Consider the following 9,661-nt stretch of genomic DNA (forward strand, 5'->3'; position numbering starts at 1 on the left):
ATGTAGGTTACTGCACAGAACTTGTACACCATAGAACCGTAATGCTAAATGTTATGACATTTTAATTTACCTTTATATTATTGTACAACGATAAAATAAAATGTACTGTGATGTAATGCAATAGCCCAGTTGTTAATAGTAAACATTGAACTGCTCACCAAAACATTGCCATGTTTCCTCATGTGGATTTGCATCCAACATTATTATTCTGTAAATCTATTGTGGTACAGAAATCAAACAGTCTGATCCATTTCAACTGCGATATTTCCTCAATGAAATGACCTCATTCTGGAGGTGTTGTTAACACTGGAGTAATGTTACTGCTGTAATTGATTCCACTGCCCCAGTAGAACCGTGCTCAGTACTGTTAGAGCAGCAGCTGGTAGAAACTTTACTGAAACAGCAGCTACATTGGACCGGCTGCTACACAGTTTCTTATGCATCTGTTACTTTCATTAGTTTCACTGGTGAGAGCGTGTCTGGGATCAGTCCTGTTCTGTGTCCCAACCCTCTGTACTGTAATGAAGCCACGTCAGGTTGAGAGAACGGGAGTGTATCTGCCAAGACAGTGAGTGATTGAGGCTTTGTTAGTGTCCTAGGGAGACAGTAAGCACAGGGTGTGTGTTACTAGATAGAGAAAGAGCATGAAGAGTGTGTGCGTGTTAAGAGGTGTGCGTTATGATGCAGCGACAGCAAACAGGGAGTGTGTGTGACCGAAGTAGAGGAAAAGCACATGGAGAATGTGTAAAGGAGAGTGAGAGAGTGTGAGGAGCGGCGATTAGGTGCGCCGGGTTCGGCTGGAGACAGAAAATCCTCTCACCGTCTTCTCGCCCCAGTCTGTGCCGGTAAAGGCACTGTGATGTTGCACAGAGTTGTCCTCGGCCTCGTTGGCGGTGGGCAAAGGCCCCTACATCACCAGGCTAGCGCCTGGCTCGCCCGCTCTTGGCTTGGCACACAGGAATAATAAAAGTGAGTGGCCCAGGCTGTAGGATATGTGAAGGGTGTTAGCAGCTAGCAGACCTCTCCTCCTCAGAGGACCACAGCAGGCAGAGGGGGTGCTCAGGTATGTAAGAGCCCATGGCCCCAGACTCACACAGGCTGGTGGAGCTGGTCAAGGGCACAGATGGGGAAAGGAGAATTTACTTGTATTGTTACTCTTCACCAGGTCAGGGGACTTTTGTCTTAGTGCTTTTCTGTTGTTGTTTCTTCTTCGGATTTATGTATGTTACTGAAAGTTAAGGTTGGTTGATTTTTCTTTGTAAGAATGTGCATTATCTTTGAAATATGCATTTGTAAATGTGTTATATTGCATCATATCAATGATTATCACTGTTAAATGTTTAGATTTAGGCCAAATATAATGGTAATTTTAAATTATTCTAAATGCCAGTGATATTTCAAATCATATGAGCTTAGATCACATTTAAACAAAATAGAATCAGATAAAATAACAATGTTATCTTCATTGTAAAAACCTAACTCATGTCTATCCATTTCAATGTAATACTACTGTTGAATTGAACTTGCAACTTACGTGACAAAGGCAGTATAGGGCATTTTTCAATTATAATTTCATGTTAACCGTTCTACTCAAGGTCAAGATCAATTCATTTTGAACTGAACCCTTATATATTATAACCCTTTTTATGGTGAGGAGCTCTGATTCTGACCTCTGCTGTAGTGGTGTGTCTGTACTCTCCACATAATATGTCTGCTTCCTGAAGGGCCATGAGATGTAGTCCTGACTCGTTGCAATCTGGGTGTCGCCCCGTTTATGAAGGTTGTCCATTCTGAGGTCTGATATCGGATAGGGTCCATTTTGTATTGCAAGCTCCCAAGCTTTCTCTCCCTTCCTCCCTCTCTCTCCTTCTCTCTTTCTCTCAGATTCCGGCGAGACACCGCGAGGTGAGTTTAGCGCTGATGGAATATCATATCTGTTTGTCTTGTTCTTACTTATTGAAAACCATCTACTTTACATTCAGTCACTGTGTTTATTTGTGTGTTTATATGTTTAATTATACAATAATATATCCAATCAAATTTGATTGGTCACATACACGGGTTTAACAGATGTTATTGCGGGTGTAGCGAAATGCTTGTATATATGTAAGATATGAAGGTATGTATAGAGCCTCTGTATTAGGTTCTGATTCAAGTTTTTGCATACAAAGGTGACTAAACACCAGCTAAATGCTACTGAAGTTGGATGATGAAATGGCAATCGACAATATAGTCTGCAAAATAATTTTTTGTAATAGTGTACAGGTGTAAATCTTAATTTGATCACCCTGTTGCAGGCTTTCCTGCGATGTGTATTTAAGGTTTAAAAAGGCTTCTGAAGTTTGTAATTTCCACAAATTTCTAACTTGATTGTTCTATACTAAAAATGTATAAACTCCTACAAAAATGGCCATTAATTATAATCCACATAATAATTCAAATGTCCTGTTGTTGCAGGATTATTTTCCTGCTGTAGCAAACTGGCTAAAATTAAGATCAAGTAAGTAATTTCATATGATATAGATTTTAAGTAAAATTACTTAAATATTTCCCTGAAAACACATGATAAAATAGTTGAATTACTATTCTCCGACATACTCAATGCATAAAAACCATAACAAGATGACATTAATTTTCATGACTCTTGAAACTTGTAAGTTATTCCCACATGCTTTGGCCTTGACTTCTCATTCAAAACTTTAAATTTATGAAAAGCATCTCTGTGTAAAGAAAGCATCAATACAATAATCACATAGCTCATTGTTTAATAACCATAGCATATTGGTTTGCTGGAATTTCACAGATGAATACATTCAGATATAGAGATGTAGAGGTTAAAGTGTTAAATGTTACTGATAAAGGTTCATACCTCTTCAATTAGAAGTGAATATGTATCATTTGCAGCCTTGCTTACTGTGTCAAATGATACTGTGCAGTTCATTTTCATAAATTCAATGATTATTTTCTACTTGTTAATGTTTTATTTAAATTGAAGAGAGTGTTACTTGTTGCTTAGCAGGTGCATTGGAAGAGTGAAACAGTTATTCAAAAACAATACGTTGGCGTGGAAGTAAATGAGTGATACTTTGAGTGAGTGATACTTTGCCAGAGTGGTGTGTGCGAGCTTATTTCCTTTGAATCAATTTTTGCTTGGAAAAATATGCCATTTCGATATTTCAAAATCCTTTCAATATAATTTACGTATAAATAATTTGTTCCCATCTTTTTTGAAATTCTGATCATGGGTAAATGCTTAACCTCGTTGGCAGACATTACTTATTTAACTTAAAAAAAAATGTAAATCACAATGTTTGATTGTAGATGAAGGACTTGCTATATGGCAGTTTATTATTGCGTCATTTGTTACAATTACACGCAGATGCACCTGATTTTAATTCGACATGTGGTTGACAAATTTCGACAGATTCTTTGGAATAGCCCAATTTAGGTTTGAAGTGATTTCTTCTTACCCAGTTGATATTCATTCTTGATTTGTAATATCAGTTATTATCTAATCAATGCACTTCCAATGATGTATTCATTCTATATTAATCATATAGTACCCCCTTGTATATAGCCTCACTACTGTTATTTTACTGCTGCCATTTAATATTTTGTTTACTTCTATTTTCCATTTTTTACTTATCAATTTTTTACCTAACACTTATTTTTATTAAAACTTCTTGAAGCATGGTTGGTTAAGAGCTTATAAGTAAGCATTTTACTGTAAGGTCTAAACCTGTTGTATTCGGGGCATGTGATACAATTCAATTTGTCATACAATTTGATTTGATTTGAAATGTAAGCTCTTTGTGGTAAAAAAGTTCCACATTTTTCTATTGAGGTATGTATACAACATATTTTGTTACAGTAACTAATTCATTGTATATTATTCATTGCTATAGCTACAGAGTTATTTGTTATGTGTTGATATTCTTTCCAAAGGCCCTTCATTATACACATATTGAAAATGGTATTGTCATTAGAAAGACATTATATCTTCTATTTTCAATTCAAATGAATACTTTACTTTTATAATGTTATGTTGAGCTGTGAACCCATTTCTAAAAAGAAAACCTGTGTGACTAATAGAACATATTTCACAAATACAATTTTCTTTAAGATTGTACAATATTCAAGTGTAAATGTGTACAACAAAGCAAATTCTTAATTCTTAAACATCACCATCTCAGAAATTGATTTCCTCATACACATAATAATCACATTTCATATTTGTTTTTCAGAAGAAAATGGTATCATGACATTATGAGGTATTGCACATAACAGTACACCCAATGAAATGAAACCATGCTTGGTTAGTTTCAATGATGAATATGTAGGTGTAATTTGTCAGGAGATATAGGGTTAAGTCAGCTTCCACTTTTTCACATTGACACAATTAATTAAGTCACCCACTCAATACATACGTAATAATTGAAAATGTGTGAATAAGCATGTGCTGTTGAAAGGGTCTATCTATCATATCGTGTAATATTATCCATGATATCCACACTGCGCATGTCTTCTGTCCACCATTTTGTGATCAGAACTTTTATCTAAATGCTCCCATTTTATGAAGTGCCGTGGAACACTTGCAGCTCAGTAACACAGAGGATCAATTTGAGGGAATCTATTGTTGTGTAGGGTGTAAATAAATTCCTTGACTCATGATCATTGTGAAATTAAATGTCAAAGATACACATTTGCTAATCATACATAAAACAAAGACTTGAAATTAAACAAAATGCCCGGTATAAAGTTCAAAGGTTTCTTATATTTTGTTTCTCATGGCAATACTACTATTAAGTATTCCTGTTTGTAATTCAGAATTGATACTCAGTAATTATAGTGATTGTAAAAACTTTTTTCAAGCAATGTTGCACCTATCCCTACAACCGTCTTGTAGTGTGTGTGTGTGTGTGTGTGTGTGTGTATGTGTGTGTGTGTGTGTGTGTGTGTGTGTGTGTGTGTGTGTGTGTGTGTGTGTGTGTGTGCGTGCGTGCGTGTGGTGTTTGGTGTGTGTGCGTGTGTGTGCGTGCGTGTTATCCTTACACATAGACAGAGAGGGAGAGTGGCGGTCGCAGTCAGCTGCCTGAGGTGACGGGTCAGAGGTCAGGGGTGTTAATAAGACGTGATGTGTAGACCCTGTGAGTGACGTCCCTCGGGGATAATCCCCTATTCAGCATTAGTTAATGTGTTAGTCATCTTTACCTTCTTAAAGCAAACAGCACTGGGTTCCTCATTGGGCCTCCCGTATAACACTTTTGACCCCAGGGTCATGGCCTTTGTTCCCTGCTCGATGGGGAGTGCCCTCAGAGGTCAGGTGTAATAGAGAAGTTGTTTAGACACGTGCCGGGTTGAAGCAAGACCACCTCATAGACTCTCTCGGCCCCTGTTCCTAGAGAGGGAGTCCAAGTCTTTCATCCCTGCGTACGTAGGGCCATCCGGCCTTGTGGGTTGGTGCTATCCTCCTGATTAGCTTCCTTTAAAACAGGGTCCCTAATACATTCAGTCACAGGCCAATTTTTCCTTGAGTGGATGGTCGGGGGGCCGGAACATGGTTACAAATAATTTGTAGACTGCAAATTGACCGCAATAATCCCAAACAGACATAGTATTTGACAAAAACAGAATCATTTCAAACCTTGATAACATTGGGATACGATCACATACTGTGTGCCTCTGTTTATGCATGGGAATACTTGGGAACACATTTTCTCAATTAAAATTTAAGCTGATTTCCTGGTGATTTTACAGTCTTTTATGTCCAACAATGAAAAGTATATAGTTTTTATTTTGTATTATTATTTTTATTATTTTTGATCAGAAAAAACAAATAAAATCACCCGAAGGCCGAAGTTGGCCCGCAGGCCACCTGTTTTGGAACCCTGCTATAGAATATCAATTGTTTCTGTCTGATGTGTCAGCTGTATGTGGCTGGTATCCTGATGCATTGCAGTTTCTGATCCTGCACAGTCAGAAATCTGGCTTGTACTCCTGTTGGTGGTTAATGGGTAAAGGAGTGTAGATCATGTTTGCCTATGCGGCGCTACTGCCCACTGCAATTTCATATTCCTCAGCCTTCCTTTCCTGGCTGTTTCCTGTGTTTCTAGACACTAAAGACAAGCAAACAGGCTCCTAATCATGTGTCCTCGACTCTCCTTATGTGACCTACATGGAATACCAAGTGTTAAGTATGACAGCTTTGAAAATACAGAGACCTTGTGACTGTTACTCTGTGACTCCACATTATGTATAAAAATGATGGAGCACAAAATGTTTTAAAGTGAGGAAGAAAAAAAAAAGACATTTCAATGAGATAAATCAGAGAATGCCATGATTATGCCCCCTGTGCAGAAAATAAAGATGTAGTGTTGTACATAGATCTATCTTGTCGTTCTTTTGCAAAGATAATATGTTGCATTTAGTTTGATCTTCCCTTGGCCGACCCTTTTATTTAGTTAATTACTCATAACACATGAGAAAAGCAAGAAGTGAGAATCCAACAGCCTACATTTTGCATGATCAGGAATTCTTATTTTCCCAAAATAAACATTTGATATATTACATATTTTTTGTTTACCATGATAAGATCCAACATGCATACTAACAAAAGTTATACTTTTCTGAAGGACCAGTTGGAGAAAATTATATTTGCATGATCTGTTTTTACCATATATACTAGTGATATACATTATTCATAGTGGTTAACATTGAATGTATTTATTAATCTGTACAGTAACTACATATGAAATTGTTGGATACTATTTTAGTTTTGTCATAGATTTTAAGTTATCTAAGTCCACATAGCAATTTTCATATTGATTGTGCATAATTTTTTCTGTTATGAGTTTGTTATTCCAAATACTTCCTTACAAATGTATAACCAGCTTGTCAATTTAAGGGTTAAAAGACAGAAACTAAATGTGTGAGGATTTTTCCTGGAGTCGTTGTAGTTCACTTTTTACAAAATGTGTAGTACGGGAATACATTTTATTAAGCAAGGTTAAGTTTTGAATGTATCACAATACGTTCAAATTCCGAATGAAGCCGGCAAATGACATGGCAGCGTCCGCCATTTTAATGAACATTTCCTTGAATAGGACTGAATGACTGAATCGGTATTCACGTGTCGATAGCTAAGCCACATTTACTGATGTGTTAGTTAACTTCCTACTCTGATCATTCTCTCCTTCACCATCCACTGTAGTGAGTTATGTGGATTTGTATCATTTCAAAACCAGGAACATAGCTTTGACTAACAGGTTGGATATTTACTTGAAACTTTATTAACCATTTCATCTATTGTGATTTCATCTAAAGATTCTAAGAGTTAATGCTGATTCAGATACATAGCATTCCATAGCATATCGTAATTATTAACAATAGGGTTAAGAAATCCCTTCAAATATACTACAGAAGGAATAGTTACATTTACCTCCCTGTCCTCCCTCAAGCTTTTTTTCTGTAGTACTCGGACATGTTTTTTTTATGGTATTGTTGTAAAGTTCTTATACACACCTGTGAAAGAAAGCATTCCTTAAAAAATATCTAAGCAAAAAAAATATTAAAACGTGCCATCTTAAAATGGCTTAATTTATTATTTGAAATGTGTTTAAAGAAAGCATGGTTAAAGTCATTTATAATTCTAAAACACAACTTAAAATATAATAATTACATATATAATTACATATATAAATACATTTTTAAATATAATTCATTACAGACAAATGCAACCAGAGTAGAGAAGAGGGGAACGAGGTAGAGGCACGCAGTCGTAAAAGTTGGCATCCTCCCAAAACCAAAACCCTATCCTCAAGTGAACTTCTTGCAAATGCTGTGCTACGTGCACACTAAGCTAAATTGTTACTACAGACCGTTCCAAACCAACAACTAAAACAAATTCATAGTTCCATGTCCATTTCCCCTACTGTCTGTCCTCTACTGAAACTGAGCAGGATTGTGCATACAAAAATACATATTCTTAATATATGTCTACATTATCCACAAACTGTATGTTTAAACCTATATGTTTCAACGCAAAGACGTGAGTTTTTCAATTGGTTAAAACGCATGGCGAGATGTGACGTGAGGCTGCAGTGCTTTGGATTGGGTTCTAGGGTTTTAGGGTTCTAGCTCATTCCAATGCAGACACATCCAACCCATTTTGTGTCATTTTTTAAAAAGAAGACGAGAGAGACTGTTAATAACGCCCGAACTTGGTTGCACCATGTCTTCAGTAAGTAAATACAAACAATGTTTTTCCCTCTGCAGGTCCATTGAATGTGGCCACCTGTGTCTTATTGAACCTTGTCATGAAGAGAGGAGGAGAGGAGAGAGTCCTCGGAGTGAGCTAGCGGAAGAGCCTCCAGTCGGTCCGGTGTTGCTGTGCTGTTCTAACGAGGGAGAGAGAAAAAGCCAGCGATGAAAGGAACGGGGTGGCTGCGTTAGGAAAAGTACCCCTCACAGACTCACTCCGCAGACAAGACGGGAACCCTGCAGCAGCAGCCATGTTGGGTAGTTTTGTCTGAGCTAACCTAACAGCATGAATGTCCTCCACAAACCAACAGAAGGTTACACAGTAAAAGCAGCAAAATGAGAGTTTTCCCCACCTTTCCGTTCTGCTAGGCATGCAGTCCCCTGCTCTCCTCCTTTACTTCTCATGTGGCATTAAAGACACAAGGCATCAACATAAGTCCTCAAGAGGAGACAGAGATTTTACACTTTTCCTTTTTCTGGCTTTCTCTCTTTTTAGACCTTCTGATACTTCGGGGAGAGAGAGGGGGAGACGAGTGAGCCCAGCCTTTGCAGTTTTTTGGAACCAGAGCCAAAAGAGGCAGGAAGTTGTTTTACAATAGCCTTACAGTAATCTGCCACAAGTGGAAAAAGCCAAATGCTGGTCGCAGAGTGGAGAAGGTGGCGGGACAGAGAGAGAGAGAAGCGGGGAGGGAGAAGGGAGAGAAGGAGCATAAAAAAACTGAGATAGGCAGACACGTGAATCAAAAGAATAATCAGTATGAACTAAGATGGAGGACTAGTCTGCCATGTTGTTTTGTAGTCCTGTAGTACATAATTGTGTGTGTGTGTGTGTGTGTGTGTGTATGTGTGTGTGTGTGTGTGTGTGTGTGTGTGTGTGTGTGTGTGTGTGTGTGGTGTGTGTGTGTGTGCGTGCGTGTGTGCGCAAACAGCAGGGTTTAGGGAGGGTGGAGCGCGTCACGATGCAGGACTCTAGACGATTCTAGGGTAAGGGATACTTTAGACCCAAATACATTCAACAATCCTTTCCTATTGGTTTTAAATATGATACGTTTTTAGTCAGTACAGCTGTAGTTCCTGGGTTATTTGGATAAGCTATCCTCTGCCTTTATACCCAGGACAAATCAGAACCACTCGTGTTTTCTGTGAATTCCCAATCACATTGTAATCACGGCAGCTGTTTTTCTTCCAGAACAGAATGGTTATCAGGCTTTTGACTCCTTGCCAAAATAGCTGTAAGGGTCGTGCAATGTTTAGCCCCTCAGAGTGATCGAGTCAGGGCAGGAGGTTGTACTCTAACTCTACAAACCCTGCTCCTACCCTGCCACGTGCTACACTACAGTACGCAAGTATACGCAACTAGCTTGTGTTTTTTGTCTTCTCCATGCTGCTTCCACGCTAGCTG

General features: G+C 38.1%; 1 long non-coding RNA gene across 1 annotated transcript; it reads right to left on the minus strand.

Annotated features, from left to right (window-relative positions):
• Positions 1-7,563: 7,563 nt before the first annotated feature.
• Positions 7,564-8,926, minus strand: LOC110521392 (uncharacterized). The gene is made up of 2 exons (XR_002473131.3): positions 8,613-8,926; positions 7,564-8,396 (listed from the first exon to the last, which is right to left on the minus strand). It is a non-coding gene; the product is annotated as an uncharacterized LOC110521392 (long non-coding RNA).
• Between the last annotated feature and the right edge of the window lie 735 nt (positions 8,927-9,661).

The sequence above is a fragment of the Oncorhynchus mykiss genome, chromosome 4 (genome assembly GCF_057628025.1).
Source record: "Oncorhynchus mykiss isolate SJ-2025 chromosome 4, ASM5762802v1, whole genome shotgun sequence".
Lineage (NCBI taxonomy): Eukaryota > Metazoa > Chordata > Actinopteri > Salmoniformes > Salmonidae > Oncorhynchus > Oncorhynchus mykiss.